This window comes from Lycium ferocissimum, chromosome 11 (assembly GCF_029784015.1).
Source record: "Lycium ferocissimum isolate CSIRO_LF1 chromosome 11, AGI_CSIRO_Lferr_CH_V1, whole genome shotgun sequence".
Taxonomy (NCBI): Eukaryota; Viridiplantae; Streptophyta; class Magnoliopsida; order Solanales; family Solanaceae; genus Lycium; species Lycium ferocissimum.
Window position 1 is genome coordinate 28746351 of NC_081352.1, and position 19941 is coordinate 28766291.

The 19941-nt window shown below is 36.0% G+C and overlaps 1 protein-coding gene across 1 annotated transcript in view; it reads left to right on the forward strand.

The window, feature by feature from the left end:
* Positions 1 to 586, forward strand: part of LOC132036477 (sulfite exporter TauE/SafE family protein 2-like) — a 56411-nt gene extending 55825 nt beyond the window's left edge. The window contains exon 6 of the transcript XR_009409590.1: positions 577 to 586. The gene's annotated coding sequence lies outside the window, so the exon portion shown is untranslated. The remainder of the gene's footprint in view (positions 1 to 576) is intronic.
* Positions 587 to 19941: the final 19355 nt, after the last annotated feature.

Consider the following 19941-nt stretch of genomic DNA (forward strand, 5'->3'; position numbering starts at 1 on the left):
TGATTGTCAAAATACTTGACTGGGGACAGTGAATGTCGGGAATTGACCTGTGGGTTATGTTGATTAATGAGTCACGTAACTTGGCCTGGCAGAAACCCGTCGATCGCGACGATTTACCATGAATTTACCTACGCGAGATTGCCGCGCAAAATAAAGTCCTACACGACGCCTAAAAGACGTGCCTACATATAAATGCAGAGACTTAACGCGCGAGCTTTGGAGAAACCGTGCGAGTTTTCGAATTAAAGTTTCGAATAATATCACACCACGCTTAAAAATATCTTTGGACTGACTTATCCCACAAATCTCTATAAAAAATTGGTTTACCATATTATGTAATTAACATAAATAATTGAGATTAATTTTGAAGAATCAAGAGAAGGGAGATAAAGAGAAAATGATACAGAGATAGAGACATATGACAAGCAAGAAAATGTTCTAACAACTTCGGCTTACTCTCTATTATGGCTTCATGGGTGAAATGGGCAATAGCCATTTTCTTATACAGCTAATAAAGAATTAGTCGATCATCTCAAAATTAATTAGAATATTTAGCTACATTTTAATACGTAAAAGAATATTTGGACAAAAATATCCTTATTTAAAACACAGAAATATTCGAGGATATTGTGTTCGAGTTCAAAGTTTTAACAAGTGAAACTTCATCACATTGTGTCAAGTTCAAAATTCTCAATCTACAAGTAAAACTCCAATAAAATGTTTGAAGTTCGAAATACTCCAATAAAATGTTTGAAGTTCAAAATTTTTATCAGTGATACTCCAACCTACCGTAAGTACTTAATTATGAAGGATAACACAAGGGAGTGCCCAACTGAGAACGATCTTTTTGGTTGTCTTCATCTCAGTTATTATGAGGTGCAGCGGCGTAGTCAAAATTATGAATTTTAGAAAAGGTAGCTTAATTATTGAGTTTTGAACAAGTTATTTATATATATATGTTAAGCATCATTTTAAATTCAAATACGATATTTGGATCAAATTATTAGACTTTGCTGAACTTGTAAGCACAACTATAGCTCCGACATGATAAGCTGGTCCTAATTGGGTGTACAACTATATATAGCTCCAACATGATAAGGTGGTCCTAATTGAGTGTAATGGTCAGTGTTATCGTCTTATCACTAATAAACATGCACAACGTGTTCATTATTTTTGTAATGATTGGAAATTGCAAAGTGTAAATTTGTTGTCCCTTTTATTAGTTTATAAATCGGCCAGAGTAGAAACTATTTTTTCATAAGGTAGTTATATCACAATATATTGGTCGAATGTTGAATTGTTATCGTAACAACAGTATCTAACTCACAAGAATTTTAACGTTAGGTTTAAGCGAAAAAATTGAAGGTAACGTTTTAAAAATGGTTACATGCCTACTTTACAGAAAATGATAACTTTGATTAGTTGGGAATTTGGGAAAGTACCCTCAATGAAAGTTGTAGTACGTAAAAATAGCTTTCTAACGATATAAGGACCGGTGCCAATCGCAGATCGAGCCAGCGAGGAGATATGATCATCCTCAATATAATAGTAAGGCGTTTAAAAGTCTATAGAACGAAGTTTTGTCGATCGTCCGCTTTCCAAATTTGAAACTCCGTTGGGAATTTGAGGAAACTTAAAACATGAAAATTGTATCCCTTTGAAATAGCTTTTCCAACCAGATATTATAGGCGCTTGAACAGAGCTATGTACAAAGTTATGCCTCGTTTTACTAAAGCAGTGTTGTTCGCCGATATACTGAGTGAATATCTGGTATGGAAAATTATACGGGCCGTATATTCGACCGTAAAATTGGCCCAAAGCCCAAATCACCGGAACGAATTTACGGAAGACTTACGGTCCGTAAAACTTTTATTTGGACGTAAAATAGGCGTAAATGGTCCGACAACAGCTATAAAACTTCGTTTTAAGGTTTTTTCACTTCATTCTTCACACCCCCAAGCCCTAGAACGATCTTCTATTCTCTCCATCATCAAGAACACTAAAGGTAAGCCTACTTCCTAATCATTCCAAGTCAATTCGTATATATCGCGTAATCAAAAGAAATCATCATTCTAACCTAGGATTTTCAAGAAAACCCATCTCCAGTTTCAAGAATTCAAGATTTTTGGAAATCCTCTTCAAAGCTCAAGTCTTTAATTCACGTTTTGGAGCGACTAAGGTATGTAAAGTTACCATCTATGCGTGGGAACATCATTATTTTTCCCACGCCTCATAATCCATAAATTATGATTCTCTACTAAAATCGGTGTTTCTATACCATACTCATGATAATCTTAGGTCCATGTCCATGATTATATTATGTATAATTGTTATAATTCCATCAGGAGTTCTTAATATTTCTTTATGATTGAGAATCCATCCATAATCCATTTAAAACCCGTATCTTGTATTCCAGAAAGGGTTCTTACGTCATGTTTTTAAATAAAAATGCCATTTCATTAATATCCTACATGTCTACAAGTTTTCATGCAAATTGTATTTTATAACTATGTTCATGCCATGACTCAAGATACACACATGCTAAAATACAAGTTATTTCATGAAACCATGTTTACAAGTTATTTCGTGAAATCATGATTACAAGACAAGTACAAGTTAATTCACGAAAATCATTCTTAGCCAACTATATTATGTTCATGCTTTTAGAGCCGCACGAATTACCGAGAAGGCACAGATAGCTTTGAAACTACGTAGCCACCGTATGACAAGGATCGCTCCGCCTGCTAGGACGATACCTTAATTTTACACCGAATGGATCCATCGTGCACGTTACCACCTTATACCACAGCAGGTATAGGGGCTCGCCGGTCCTACGAGGTACCGTACTCCACGTACCCACGCGGTGATATCACATGGTCGATTTATGAAATTGTTACACCATCGTATCTAAGAACTAAAGTTAGACTCATATCATTAGAGCTTTAGTGAAAAAATTGAAGGTTTGAACGTTTTTCTGCGAAAACGGGTTGATAGGCCCACTTCGGGCAGTGATAACTCTTTGATTAGTTGGGAATTTGGGAAAGTACCCTTAATGAAAGTTGTAGTATATAAAAATAGCTTTCTAAAGATATAAGGACCAGGCCAATCAAAGATCGGAGCAAGGAGATATGATCATCCCAATATGGCTAATAGTAAGGCGTTTAAAAGTCTATCGAATCGGCTAAGTTTTTGATACGTCTTCCTTCCAGTCGAATTTCGTGAAAATCCGTTGGGAATTTAAGGAAACTTAAAACATGAAAGTTGTAGCCCTTTGAAATATCTTTCCAAAGGTATATTATGGACCTTGAAAAGAGCTATGTACAAGAAGTTATGCCTATTTTACCGAACACTGCGCAAAATCGACACACACCGCTTCTCGGGGCGCGTGCGATGGCCCCGCTACGCGGGCCGATCGCGCAACTCTGAGTAGTTACCTGCAGAATGTTGCGCGATTCACCCGCATCGCGACCCATCGCTTGAAAGCAGTCGATTTTGGGTCAAAAGTTGGATTTCGCGTTTTAAGTTATATTTAACCTTGGAGTTTATTTTCCTAACAACCCTAGTCACGAAAAATCACCCTAAAGTCGCAGGGAACAAGTCCCAAGCCTCAAGAACCCTCCAAGGTAAGTTTTATCATGATTCTAGATTGAATTCAAGTCCCTAATCTCTTTTTCTTCTAACTCGGTAAACCCTTTCTAATCCATAGAGTTGTGATTGGAACATTATTGTTGAGAAGTGGAAACCCTAGAACCCAAATTCAAGAGGATTGAACGCCAAAAAGGTAATGCTTCTACACTCTAATCATTCATAATAGTGAATTGATGAGTTCTTGGGAGAATAGTAAATAGGTTTAGTAAAGAGAATTACACGAACTATAGTGGTAGGTTTGGATTGTTGACTTGAGATTGTTATAATCATATGGGTGATGGAGAATGATGTTAATTACACCTAATTGAGATTGTAGAATCAGGCTAGAAGTAATAGAATGAACGGGGACTGAAGAAAACACCATTAATGGTGAAGGTTGGAGCTTCATGCCCACCAAGTGTTTGATAAAATGCTTAGACGACCAAAGCATGAATATTATTGCTAATATAGAATCCCTTGACTTGTATTGATATAGATCAAAGTTGAAAGGGAGTGACGAACATTGTATTACCCTCAAAGGTCGGAATTAAGGTATGCGAGACTAACTATCTACGTGCGAATGTCTCGTACGATTCTCCCTACGCCTCATTCTTCATACTTGTCGGTAATTTGACTCAATATACGAGTTTGTCCCTAGTTTCATGACATTTTGTGGAACCGTTATCTTCTAGGGTTGCGATTCTGTGCATTCGTTCATAGCTGACAATTTAAATATCATGAACTCAAAGACGTAATCTTTATAGACTTACGTATTGTTACCACACGAGTCTCGCCTAGAAATTCAATATCGTGAACAGTCAAGTGTTTTAATTCAAATCAAGATGTCTATTTGATTCACATTGTTCATTGTTATTATGGTCTCACCATTAATTAAACCATAATTATACATACGTGATTTTGGCACAAAGACAGCCGTTACGCATATACGTATACGGCCGAGGCGACCGACGCACTACTAGGCCGAGGCCATAAATACATTTATTATCGGGCCGAGGCCCCACATATACAAACACGTATAATACGTATGATTCGTATACAGACAGGAGTATCCATATCTCTACTTCCTTGCTATTACAAGCATGAAGTATCGCCCGCCCGGGGCCCGTATTTTATCGTTTCCGCTGCTTTACATACCGCACAATTCAAATGTGCCGATGTCCCTTTTTTTTTTTTATTGCCGGGGTCCGCATCTCGCGCGCGTGTAACGATATACAAAAGGACGACCAGCTCTTTAGGATACACGTATCGCATCGCGAGCCCCAAATTCTTCGGCATCGTCGCCTATCTAGTTATTTCAACTCATAGATAGCTCTATTATTCAAGATTCTGAGGCTTCATAGACACAGTCGACAATGATATTTATTATGTTAGCCTTGTTGGCGGGCAAATAGGTTCTTTTTTGTTTAAGCCATTATTACACGTTCGTATATTTCGATTGTCTAAGTATTTTCGCATTATGATTTGATCGGACTTTTAGTATATCGACGTGTTTAGTTGTTTCCACATTCGGGCATGTTTTGATATCACATGTTGATTCGACGACTCTTGTATTTTGTTCGCTCGGTCACGTACGTACACCGGTGCCGTGTTACGTCCAGCCTGTGTTCGGGCGTATGCGTAAATGCTCTCCCCACTTATCATGTTTTACTTATGTTATATATATATGTACTCATGCTCATGCTCAGCGCCACATGTTCATGTCTGGTTTTCGATCAGTTCTTATCATGTTATTTCATGTCCCATGTTATTTCGTTCGGTTCTTTACGTACCAAAGACATTCAATGCGCCGACGTCCCCCTTTTATTGCCCGGGGCCCGCATTTCACGACGCAGTAATCGATATACTGACTCCGACACATTGCTTCGCAGGGGACGATTCGTACGGCCTTATCGCGAGCCCCATCTCATTCGGTTTAGTCAACTCTTTATTTTACGATTAGTTACGCATCTAAGGTATATTGGGGGCTTTGTCGCGTTAAGTATGTTTTCGGTCGGACTCATGATAGAGGTTTCATAGACTAGACAAGTCGGTTATGTTATGTCAGACATTCGGAGTCGTATAGCCATTTTGGCTCATTCATGTTATTTCCGCACTCATGTTTAAACAAGTATTTTTATTAAGTATTATGACTTACTACGTTTTATAAAGGCTCATCATGCATTCACGTTATATTCATCTCGCGTGATGCCTCATGATGATTGACAAGCCATGTGATTCGCTCGGTCACATGCGAAGGCACCGAGTCTTAGTGTTTTCGCCTGTGCCATGGTTCGGGGCGTGACAGTTATATGTGCCTTTTGAATTATTTAAGAAATGGATGAACATAAATTCTCGTTTCTTAAGAATTACATGTCTCTTTAATGAAACATTTAATATGGCCCACGTATTATGGTAACAAATTATTTACTTTTTCTTCCAAGTAAATAATAATTATAACAGATAATTAATTTTGATTATGCATATCCGGAAGTTTGCTTGATGGGAGGAAACATTTATTAGGTGTCCCTTGGATAACCATAATTTATGGAGAAGTCCCTAGGGTTAAAGTTATTGCTTAAGAGTCCCTAGCCTACCTATAAATATGCTTATGACTCCATCAGTCCAGCATTTTGAAATTGTGATAGGCATAGGCTAGAAGACTCTAGGGTTTTTACTATTATTCTAGGGTTACTATTTCAGTGCTAGCTAGAAGAAAGGTGATTCACACAACACTTGAACAACCATGGCTGAAGGTATGTTCCTATTTAATATTCCGCTGCGATGACTCTGTGTGTAGGTGTTGAAATACAACATGTGGCATTAGAGCGCGCCTTTAGCTGTTTTGTTTAGTGTTTTTGGAAAACCTATTGACGCAATTACTATCTTATAGTCGTTCCGATTGATAGTTCGAGAGGGTTAAATAAAGGCACGCTAAAAATAACATATATTAGTGGAGTAGCGTTTCTGTGTTCTGTGTTATTTGCTAAGACTAGTTGACATCTATGTATTTGGCCCCCCTACGTACCCGTTTCTGTATTGGAAGAAAGAGTGGAATTTTCGTTCCATAGTCTACTGGTTTAAATTTATTTGTTTCTTTAATCATCAAAAACCATGATTATATCATTTGAAAGGGTACTCCAACCGACAAATCGAAGTTTTTGACTCCAATAATTGATAATTATAACAAGATTTGAAAGTGATTTTCTATGAAAACAATAAGTTGTGAAATCTTGTTTGCTTTTCAATTTTAACAAAATTTAGATTTAAATTAGAAAAATCTAATTCTCCACTTCCTTAACCAAAAGGTTTTTCCAATTTAATAATGTTCTCGCACATTCACTCTCGTATAAAATTCATGAATTACTTATATGAGATCTATGGTATTTGAGATGTTCTTAATTATTAGAGTGAAAATTTATGTCAATCCTTTGGCCTATATGTCTGTTACCGTGCCATTATGAATTTGGTTCTAGTATTCTGTGTTTTAAATTTAACTCTGAAAGAGGAATTTGGATTTAGAATTAACTATGACAAATTCTAGTTTAAGTATTTAGAATTAACTATGACAAATTCTAGTTCAAGTACGGCACAAATAAACATGATAATATTATATGTATACTTGTTTGTATATGAAGTGTCTCCGCTGTACTATTGTTAAGGAGTTCTTATAATAGTTTGACTAATTGTAAGAATTGCCTTTATACCGTGGTCACTGACGCATTATGCTTGTACACAAACCCATTTTCAGATTAATCAACTTTCATTTAAGTTGATAATAAAGTATAATTGCTGTGAGATATTGCTTTTGAGTTTTCTTTGTATCTCTTGCTTAAGATTAGCTACACCATCTTGAGTACATGATATAAAAGAAATTAAGTTATTTAATCGCATGAAGTTTAGTGATTAAATTTGTAATGACTTCTATTTAGTTCAGTTATCTCATTAAAATGGTAACCTGGCCCCATAGGGAGGTAACTATTTTGGTGAGATTAATTGGAACAAGATAGTAAACCTTTTGGTTTGAAACTTGTCCTATGCCCATAGGTACATATTGTTTTTTTAGTTTTATTTTTGTTTACTAGTCTAATAAATTTAAGTAAATTCTATGTATGGGTTGGCAAGATTCCCGCCTGCATTGAAGGTCTTGAATTTACTTAGACCTCGATATTTACGCGATTCACTTTGATGGTTTGTACTTCATAGCTTATGTGTGCATCCTTGTTTTGCAGTTTTCACAGCTTTTCCTACTGCTATCTTTAATGAGAATGCTCGAATTCCGATGTTGTCTGGTGACAACTTTACTGAATGGAAGGAGAAAGTCCTTCTCACTTTAGGATGCCTGATTCGGATCCGCCAATCCATGTGAAGAACCACTTAAACCTACGTAATCGTTACGCCATATGCTAAGGCTTATTATGAGCAATGGGAGCGATATCACCGCTTGAGCTTCGACGTCATAAAGGCTCATATAAGCCAAAGCATTAGGGGTTCCATCCTTGATAGCTACAAGGTCAAAGCTATACGAAGGCAATCAAGAACAATTTGTAAGATCTCGACAAGCGGATCGGCCGTAACCCTTATGAAAAGGCTTCAAGTATGACCTTGATAGGATTCGTACAAAAGCGAGCATATTATGGAGATGATGATAGACATCGCTGCTAAACTCAAGTCCCTTGAGGTTGACATGTCCGCACCATTTCTAGTGCATTTTATCCTAAACTCTCTTCTTGCAGAATATGGTCTGTTCAAGATATCTTACAACACATATAAAGATAAATGGTCAACCAATGAACTCCTGACCATGTGTCTTCAAGAAGGAGAGGTCAAACGAGATACCAAAGTGTTAATCAGCGACTCGTGATAAAGAGAAATACGGAAGGACAAAAGTGTTCCTGGAAGAAGAAAGGTGTTATCGATAAAGATGCTGCCGCTTCTCGTTAAAAGGACACTTCAGAAGAAAGATTGCTCGAAATACAAGAAATGGCTTGAGAAGAAGGTACTTTTTACCTTGTATGTTATGAATCCAATTTTGCGGTTTCGATAATACATGTATGATCGATTCTCGGTTCCAATAATCATATTGCCAAAACCATGGGGGGTTTTCTAACTCTAAGGAAAGCTTAATGGGAAGTGAACAAAAGGTTTATTCTGGCAATGGGATGCATCAAATGTGGAAGGCGTGGGGACTTATAGGCTCATTTTAAAGGATGGTTTTCAATTAGATTTAGAAAAAACCTTTTATGTTCCATCGTATTCTGGAAATTTAATTTCTCTTTCAAGACTATCAGTTGCTGGTTATGATTTCAATTTTCATTAGTCTTCAGTGAAATTTTTGAAAGATAATAAAGTTATTGGTTTTCGAAATTTGGATGGAAGATTATTTAAATTTGAGCTAGTCCCCACGATTGAATGTAATGTTTTAACTCTGCATGATAAAGAAATTGGCACTAAGAGATGTATTATCAATGAGAAATTGTCAAGTCTTTGGCACAAGAGATTGGGACATATATCAATTGACAGAATCAAAAGGTTAGTTAATAATGGAGTTCTGAAGCTTTGATTTTTTCGACTTTGGGACTTGTGGACCGTATAAAGGGTAAGCGTACCAACAAATCCACTAAAGGTGCCAAAAGAGTTCTCAATTGATCGAGATCGACATATACAAATATTTGTGGACTTTTTCCCTACCCTTGCTTTGGGAGTCTTGTACGCACAAGTCCGCACTAGACCTCGATATTGCCTTTGCAGTAGGAATGCTATGCATATCAAAGTAACCCCGGTTTTGATCATTGGAAAGTCGGTAAAAAGGTTTTGAGATATTTGCAAGAAACCAAGGATGTTAAGCTCATGTACAAATATTCTAACTCATTGGATGTCATTAGATATTTAGACTCGATTTGGGTGGATGCAAAGACTCTTAGTAAATCTGCTTCTGGATACATTTTCCTTCTGTCAGAGGCGCCGTATCTTGAGGAATGTTAAGCAAACCATTGTTGCAACATCCACAATGGAAGCCGAATTTATAGCATGCTATGAAGCTACATCACAAAGGCGTTATGATTGAAGAATTTCATTTCGCCTAGAGTTGTCAATTCCGTTGCAAGGCCATTGAGAATTTTTGTGATAATTCAGCCGCAATATTCTTTTTAAAGATTAATAAAAGTGGCCGCCGAAGCAAGACATCGTCATAAAGTATTTGATGGTTAGACTATGTCAAGTAAAGCAAGACGTGAGTTTTGAACATGTTAGTACTACTTTGATGATTGTTGATCCTATGACTATAGGTTTACCAAATAATGCTTTTCAAGGATCATGTAACCCGTATCGGTCTTAGTAACTCAGTTTAGTCTTGTTTTGTTCTCTAACACTTTGTCCAAACACTATCGTTTCTTTGTTATACATGACAGTGCACATTTTGATTTTCATGTATTATGTTGTGATCATTGGATCAATGTGTTGGACTCGAGTGACTTATAATAAGTTTATTCATAAAATTGTTGGGAACTTTATTAGAATATATTATACATCGTAATACATGGAAGGAAGTGTTTGTTTAAGAGCATGACCACCATGATTTGTGTAGTAATGTGTTCTAGTTGAAGTGATTGTTGGATAACAGATTAATCGAGTGAATAAAGTTTATGACCATCACTCATAAAGGATTATCTAATTTTTAATATGTGGACCAAGTGGGAGAATGTAAGAATTACATGTCTCTTTAATGAAACATTTAATATGGCCCACATCTTATGGTAACAAATTATTTACCTTGTCTTCCAAGTAAATAATAATTATAACAGATAATTAATTTTGATTATGCATATCCGGAAGTTTCGTTGATGGGAGGAAACATTTATTAGGTTTCCCTAGGGTAACCATAATTTATGGAGAAGTCCCTAGGGTTAAAGTTATTGTCTAAGAGTCCCTAGCCTACCTATAAATACGCATGTGACTCCATCAGTCCAGTATTATGAAATTGTGATAGACACAGGCTAGAAGGCTTTAGGGTTTTTACTATTCTTCTAAGGTTACTATATATTTTGGTGCTAGAAGAAAGGCAATTCACACAACACTTGAACAACTATGGCTGAAGGTACGTTCCAATTTAATATTCCGCTGTGATGACTCTGTGTGTATGTGTTGAAATTCAACAGTTTCGAGTAAGAGTACAGAGAGTATTATTCAAGAGAAAATGTCCAAATTTACTTATGAACTATGCGAAATAGTTAAATTTGTCCTTCATTGATAATTGAGGCCAGATCTACTCTTACGTCATAAAAATGTGATAAAAATTTGTCCTTATTGACTAATAGGAAGAATTTACAATGATGGAGACATCAATAAATGAGTGCCAATGATGGAGATGACTAGCTGAAGAAAGGTCTCCTGCCAGTGAATTGTTGGTAATCATGGAGCAAAGGCAGGCAAATTTAAGTGGAGGCTCAGTCCCGAACACCCTCGACAAAAAATTATAGTGTATATATAGAATAGGTTCTTTGGGTTTGTGTACATATGTTAACTTTTGAACACAATAAAAATATGCAAAAAGTTAAAGTTAATGTAGTCGACGATGTTCAAAATTATGCAAGTATGCTAGGTTCGATTCCCATCAACAACATTATTTTTTATGTTTAGCTTTTGTTATTTTTTCGAACCCCCTGAGTGAAATTCCTGAATTAATCACTGAGCAAAGATATGTATATACTACAGTGGATTATTCAGCATGCACCACCGTTACTAAAATATACTAGTGTCTTTGCCGATAAGACATGTTTAGACTAGAATCGGCTTAATTCCAAAAAAAATTAAAGTCTTTGTTTTAGGCCGCAAAAAACATGAGGCCTCAAATATTGCACACATTCTCATTAATTTCTCTATAATCTATCTCCTACAGCATCCAGTTATCAATATGAAGCTTTTAGCTTCTTTGTTTTTCGCTCTTGTTGAGATCAGTAAACATTTACCAGCCTTGGAATTTTAGTTTGCATTTGATCACGGATCAATTTGTTTAAAAAGAATATAGACTTGCAATCAAACAAATTACAGAAAGTACAGATGGTGATAACATTAACATGGTACACATGCAAGAAAAGTCAAGTAAGCCGTATCAATCACGGAATGTTGCAGACCTTTCTGGTCACCAAGTTTAATGTATTTCTCATACAAAATTGCTGTTCGTATACACAAAGCACTTTTAACTTCTAAGAAGATAAAGTAGTATAAACACTTCCTATTATAACAAATAAAAAATAATGACATATAACTTTTTTTGTTCTGGTTCGTTACGCATTAAGTATGAGTAACTATATCTGAACATAATATGATGTACTTTTCTTAGATAACTATTAAAAAAATTATTTTCTACATTAATAATAATGGATTTATTTTACTAGACTGGGTACTTGTTAGTGTGTTATCTCACTCAACTTGGACAGCGATGCAGTACCAAGAAGAACCTGTCAGTTCGGGGTCACACCACCTCTGCATCACCGTCCATTTAAGCTTTCACAGGCCAATATTATATAAAATAAAATTACATATAAGAATAAAGAGCACCAGAGTTCTCTATATTTTCCACTGGCATTGAAATCTCTCTAACTGCAGGAAAATTTCATTGTTTAATATCAATCAAACAAATTCCGATTAGTTAAAAGAAACTCATAAATACGGTCATATCAACGGTGCTTTGTTTTGTATTATCTGTGTCGTGCCCATCCCGTGCAAAAGTAGAGAGGTATGAAACTCATTTTCCAACCTCCATATTGCACATTCTGTTTAAAATCCAGAATTCTGTTACTAATTCTCTTATTTTCCAACACAAAAGTTACCGTGGACATCCTTCCATGCGTAAATCAAAATTGGCTATGGTGGATCTTAACAAAGCATGTTGATGATGCCAGTTGAGGTTAATATTTGATTTCATACTAATCTGCAATTACTGATCTATTCAAGTTAATATTCGCCGCCATTTTCTAAGTTACTTCAACTCTAATTAAATACCTGAAATAACTCCATGTTTGTAGGATCTATGAGACCTTCAACAATTTGTTTAGCCTTTTCTTTTGGCATCGGCATTCCTAGGAAATCTAGATCTCCTAGATCTTGTTCAAATGAACAATTTCTTGAGTACTGGGATCGTAGACCCAATGGTGACGGAAGATCAACGATGCCCGTTTGAACTTTTGTAAATAATTTGCCGGAACCTTAGTTTATTGTTCTTCAAGTGATCAACGTCCTGTAAACAAGCAGTTATAAGTCATAAGCTGAGCAAGCAAACTTTGGCAGAATTTGTATACAAATCCAATGAACTCACTTTTTCGCAAGTCCCGTGTGTTTGAATAAGTTCATAAGCTCTGTTGATGTTAATGGGATGCAAGGGTCGCGCATAATCGCATCCAACCAAAACACGCATCTCCAGAATCTGGTGTCTTGAGAAATCTCTTAAGTCGATATTTCCATTTGTTTCCCGTAGCTTGGATGACTGAAAGTCTTTACAATTGCCCTCTTTATCCATGTTGAATATGATCCAAGGACATCCGTATGCAATTAAATCTGAGTCATCCGTTATAAGCCTATCAACCAAACCGGTGATGGAATATAAAACCATTATAAACAAGAAAAAAGGAGAACAAGTGTACGGGAAGAAGGGAGAATCAGAACCAACGAGCTGAGTAGGTATATGTGTTAATTAATGAGAAATAAAAAAGCGAACCTAATTTACTCACTCATTTGAACAACTCAAACTAAAATTGAAAAAATAAAACCTTTTATTTATGATAATTAGAAAAGTTATATATTGTAAATACCTTTCCAAGTCTTTTTAATAAAATTTTATAATTTTCTTGTATAGTGACACAGTAATGCATTAAAAGTTCTTTCCATATCATCATTTTTTTTTTCAATGTTTTAAGTTATAATTAATCTTAATTCTTCAGAAAAAGTTTTCTTGTAACCACTAAAATTTATATAGGTATCACAAAGTTACAATTAATATTTAGAAAAGTTCATTATTTCCTTATATAGTGATCAACTTTGTCTAATATTTTAGCACTTGATTGAACTAATTAAATCTTCATATCTATCAATAAGATACTTGACAACAAGAACTAATGTATGATGTAGCAATAAATGGCTAATATTTTATTGATTTGAAAGAACTTATTATAAATACATACTAATGATTGGGACAGACCCAAGACTTTGCAAGTATATACCACCGAACCATCAACATTATATATATATATATATATATATATATATATAAAATTTGTTATTTTTTACGAAAATCCACTGCAACTATTCGAGAGTTTTATTGTGCCCACTTGTGAAACGAGAATTTATACAGTCTCTTGTCCTTTTTCTTCATTATTTTCTTCCTCTTGTATTGTGTCAACTACTGCATTTTCTTGGCTGTACTTTCATGCAGGTCACAGTGAAACAGAATTTATACAGTCTCTTGCCCTTCTTCATTATTTTTTTCCTCTTCATCCATCCAAAGAATTGTGACCTGGTCGTGATGGCAATGTTCCAGTTTCATCAAAGACTCTTTTCCTCAACTTCCCAATCTTAATCACCGTAGTTGTGATAAGATTTTCATATATTGTCCTTTTAAATTCGAGCACGGAAATCATCATCTGAGGAATCTCCTTTTCGGTGTGGTTACGTCTAAGCATTCTAATAGAGCCATCTATTTTTTTGAATTCCTTATTGTATGTTTCCAAATCTTTCTCATAATATGAGAGTTGCTCCCATGATGGGAGACTCTCATAATAGTCAAGTTCATCTGGTGATAGGTCAGCCATTTTCGTAGGCTGGGAGTTATAAAATCCATTTTCTGATGGACCTGCCATGGATTGAGTGGGATGACCTTTCTTGTTAGCCATGGATATTAGGGTGAAAAATTAAGTGTATGTTTTTGTGTGTGTTTTCTGTATGTATTTGAGTTCTTGGAGTATGATTAGAGGTGAAAAAGGAAAATTACCCTAACTTCTTCTCCTTTTTTTGTAGGTAATTCAATGGAACTGATGTTCCATTGTCCTTTAAGTGGTTAACGGCCAGTAAACAAGCAGTCATAGGAGCAAGCAAACTTATTAGAATTTGCATACAAATCGAAAAAAACTAACTTTTTGGTAAGTTCCATGAGTTTGAACAAGGCTATAGGCTTTATCGATCTTAATGTCATGCAAGGATCGCACGTAGTGGCATCCTGCCAAAACACACATCTCTAGGATTTGTTGTCTTGAGAAATTTGTCCACAACCTAGATGACCGGAATTCTTTACAACTGCCGCTCTTTTTTATAATCCACATTGAAGATTATCCAAGGACATTCATATGGGATTAAATCTGAATCATCGATTATAATCCCATCAACTAGATCGTTTATGGCCAAATACGCTATTTGCGCATCTGCCTCATACGGAGCAATGATGAATTGTATGTTTTCCTTGTTCAGATCCTAGATTACATCATGAACCATCGATGCTAATATATAAACGGCCTTTTCGTAGTCGTCATTCTCAAGGGCTTTCTTAAGGGCTTTCTCTCTATACCTGCAGTTGGTAATTTTCAGTTAAAGAAAGTACTCCATAATTAACTAATGAGTTTCCATTATTTTTTTCAACTAATGTCGTTTTGTTTAGGATAAGGACACAAATGACCATCCGGTGAAAACTATTGACACCTGGTGGCCCAAGAATCTTAAAGGTCATTTTTAGCCTTTTCAAAATAATTCCATTTTCTAGCCATTTTTCAACTAATTTCAGCATATGTATATAAACTGTAGCATTCTTGTATAGAATATGTATCACTACTGTATATGTGTAGAAAATGTATCATACGTATAGAAATTGTATCATTGTTGTATCGAATATGTATCACTACCTTTATATGTATAAAAAAAAATGAATCACATGTATAGAAACTGTATCATTATTGTATAGAATATGTATCCCTAAACTATTTGTATAGACAATATATCATTGTTGTATAGTTTCTGTATAATAAACGTATAATTTTTGTTTAATAAATAAATAATTAATGTATATTTACTAATTATACACATATTATATATTTTTTCTATACATATGCGGTAGTGATACATAATCTATACGACAATGATACAGTTTTTGAAGGCTCGATATGATTTTTTTCGTTGATCTTTAGTGGCGACGAAAGTCGCCACAAATAGTCCTGTTCTTTTGCAGTGAACATACCAGTGACGGATAATATTAATTATAAGCACGATAAAGAATGTTTTTCGAAGATTATCGGTTCAAATAATTCAGGCTCTGATGCCACATGTAAACTTAACTTAATGCATACCAGGTGTAACAGTTCGCTTTTTCACGCGGGATTATGGCACTACCCAACCCGCCATGATTGGCACACATCTAAATCCTAGTGGGCGAACCAACATACAGACACCTATCCATTCAACCCGATTTTATATTAACCAAGCTAAACGGCTTATTACTCATTCAAACATCGAAGAACAAAATACGTCATGCCATAAATGCCGAAATAAGCGCGGAAGTCTAACTATTAAAAATCCCCAAAATTCGAAAGTCATCGTACAGGACTCTAATCTAAACATGTCTAAGAACTGAAGTCTGACAAATAAATAACCATAATGTCCAGAGTACGAAAGGAGATCATAGCAAGAAGATCTTCGGCGGTTCGGGTGGGGAAGAGGCTCACCCTAGAATCACAAAGAAATGCACCTACGCGACGCGAGGACGAGTAATGGTCTTATATCACAATCGCACTCAAAAGAATGCGGAAGCAAGTAGTATTAGTACAAACACCATGTACCGATAGATATCATAAGTCGACTAAGATTAGTATCATGTATATTTCATAAAATCAATAGAATAAAGCAAAGCCAACAACGTACGTGATTATCAATAAATCACAAAGAAGTCAACCAAGGAGAATCACAATCAAATCACCAAGATGTCAAGCATCACAATCACGTAAGCCATAATGGAAATAGATTTACCACAATAACCTCACTCGATGTACACACATGCTATCTGATGTCATAGCTCGGTCAGACCTGCAGGGACCCACGGTGTCCATGTACCACTCGTTACGGAATACTCTCGGACACGAGCACAAACCTCCGCTCCGGAACGAACCTCGACGCGGAGACATATCAATGTACCTCTCATTTCTAGAACTATCCTCTACTACGAGGCCATAATCTAGGTCACAAATGTGCCTTTCCATACCTTTTATAGAACAGTGCTTCTCACCTTCTCAATATCAATTCTCAACTCATCATTTCATGTCACAATACCATCGAGAAGATTATATTAGCTTCTCATCACAATACATCCACTGTAGATTCAATCGCACAAGAATAATGGCACGAAGCCTACACAATCACTCAATCACATAGGAGTTTAGCCACGCAATATCATGCATGAGAACTAGACATGCTTTCTTCTAAGGAAATCACAAACATACAATCAACTAACCAAAGTCTAACTCAAGTAGACCGTAACCTATCTCAATGTAGAACTGGAACAATGCAAGTCACTCTGCTACAACCTTTCCTTTCCTTAACGCCTCAGTACGCTTACGGTCTAGAAATAGAAGGCTCAATGAGTCACAATACTCAATTCACAAGTACCAAGCAAGAATACCCTTCCCTTACCCAATTTCAAGGAGTGGATGATTTTTTTAGGCGATAAACAACCTATCAAGGCCCCTAGTATTCATTAATCATTAATTCATAACAACATTCTATCAAATATTCCCATTACAAGCAGTTTCTATGGTAAATACACCATTTTTATAGAACCTTGGGTCTCCAATCACTTAGTTTATAATTCTAAATGTTTAATTTATCACCAATAGCAACTAATCAATACATTTAAATGATAAATAAGCAATAATAACCCTAACCCATCAAGTTTAGAAGGTTTATTGACATTCTAGGGTTTCTACTTCAATTTCACCATTAAAGGCCGTAGAAGATGATTACAATAATGAAGGAGAATGGAATGATGTAACAAAAGCAATGGAACTTACCTCTCAAAGTTATCTTGCCCTAGCTTGAAAATTCTCTCTCCCTGTGCTTGTTGGGAAGTGTGTTGGTGTTTGTGAGAAGAGAAAAAAAAAAAAATTGAGTATATAAAATTCGATCTTGTTTACGTCGATCGCTACGGTCATCAACGCCGCTAACGAGCGGTAATTATATAGCGGTCAAGTGACCGCTATACGCCCACCACGAAACCTCGGTGACCTACATGGCGGTCCATCCACCGCTATAGCGTGTCTTGCCATAGCGGCACATATTGCTCACCATAGCGGCCACCAAGAAATGGATGGCCGGCGCGGCCGTCACGTCTTTAACGCGGGTACTCCACCGCCACAGCGGTACATTTTTGAAGCGGTGAACTCGATTTTTTCTAGTTTTCCCCTATCACCCCGCGTATTCATCCAAGGCCTCAAAACACACAAAACATGCACACGAACAAAAAGACACCTACGAATGCACCGCGGCCTCGGAATTCCCAACGTCGTCCTAATTTCCCATAACGACCGGAAGGGTCGTTACAGTTTAGGGCGTAAGAAGGATACTACAAAATCGATGACGCTCTTTCGGACTTGTTTTGAAAAAGAGTCGCCACCTAATTTTTAGGAAATTAGGAAAACCGATTTCGAAGGGTTTATTCAAACGCCGTGAAAAAACCTTCGTAATCCAGAGTTCTAGGTAAGGGTTTTGGTGATTTCACAGAAGGTGTTAGGCACCCCAGTATTAAGAATCCGTACTATACGGTTGACCTTCGAATTCCAATGTATGAGTATCACATTTTAAACTACTTATTTTTGTGTTTAGTTTCCCTCAAAAAAGAACTGTCATGCATATCATTTTTTTGGAAAAATTTGAATACATTCCCTTTATATATAGGGTATCGTAGTTCCAAATTTATAACATCCGTGTAGAAATAGTCTCCTTTATGTATAAGGAGTATATGTTTATATATATATATATATATATATAAACATATACTTATATATAAAAAGGAATATGTAGAGTGAGTCTTGGTTTGATAAATTTAATCCTTATTGCATACACTTGGTTCGGGTTGGTGCAGCGTATTGGTACGTTCAGCCTTATCCAGAATTATGTATTACGAATTGTTTTTATACATTTATAAGGGCGTTTTCATACTTAAAAATGAGTATATCTAGTCTGTAAATACTCATTTATTTGGGCCTGTTATGGGCCAAAACAGCATCATGTTTTAGGAGTCCCCTTTTTATATTTTAAGCAAAAACAGATCTTTGTAGTTTCATAAAAGAACACCTGATTTTTGGATTAAAGATGATCCAATTCTTGTCAAAATTTACCAATTATTTTTAAGTGAAAAAGTATAAGTTGTTTGGGCATTGGGCCCATTTATTAAAAGCTAAGGTGAAAAATCCCTTGATTGTGGTAAAAATTGATTGAGTTAAATAAACTTAGTTTTTTGAAAACAATTTTTGCTATAAATGTGACGGCCATTTGAGTTTTTTCTAGAAAAATCAGTTTGTTGTTTGAAGAAAACAGTTTTGCTAAATGCCAAATTTACTCAGTCATATAAAACGTTATGCCAAGTCCGTAATTTTTGAAAACGCGCATGGGGACCTAAAGTCAACTAAACGGCATAAGAACCATTGTCCTAAGACGTCTAATTCCAACCATAAGTTTTTCCACTATAATACGGGCTTACATACACATGTTTATGAATACATCAAATTAAAATAAGTTTGCAAAATGTAAGGAGATAGGGTTAGACTAGGGGCATACCAAGCCCCTAGTTTGGTCATTTTCACTCATGATTGGGCCTTCTGCGTGCCTCGCTATCTTCCTTTTGTCTTCCCAGACTCTATTTTGAAGTAGTATTCCTGCTTGGGCCTTTGGCCCAAGAGGGTGGTTTCATGCATTTTTGACCCGAGTAGTCGCGTGATAAGAGGAGAGGGGGGAAAAGAAAGAAAACAACAGTTAGTTTATAATTCGAACTTATCACTAAAGTAAATGACTAAAATTAAGTACACACACATTGGACGATGTTGAATCCACACACATATACATACATACAAAGCGACCTATACTTGTTCTATACTTGCCCCTTTTCCCTACTTTAAGCGAAGACCAAGTTATCCTAGACTTAGGCATGGCCTGGGGACTAGGTTTGGATCCCATATATCCGATGTCGCACAAGTTCCAAGGGGTTTCAAAGAAACCCAGGCATAGCTAACACCGGAAAATTAAGACAACCCCGAATTACCACGCTTGGCCTTGGATTTATTTGGGCCTCAT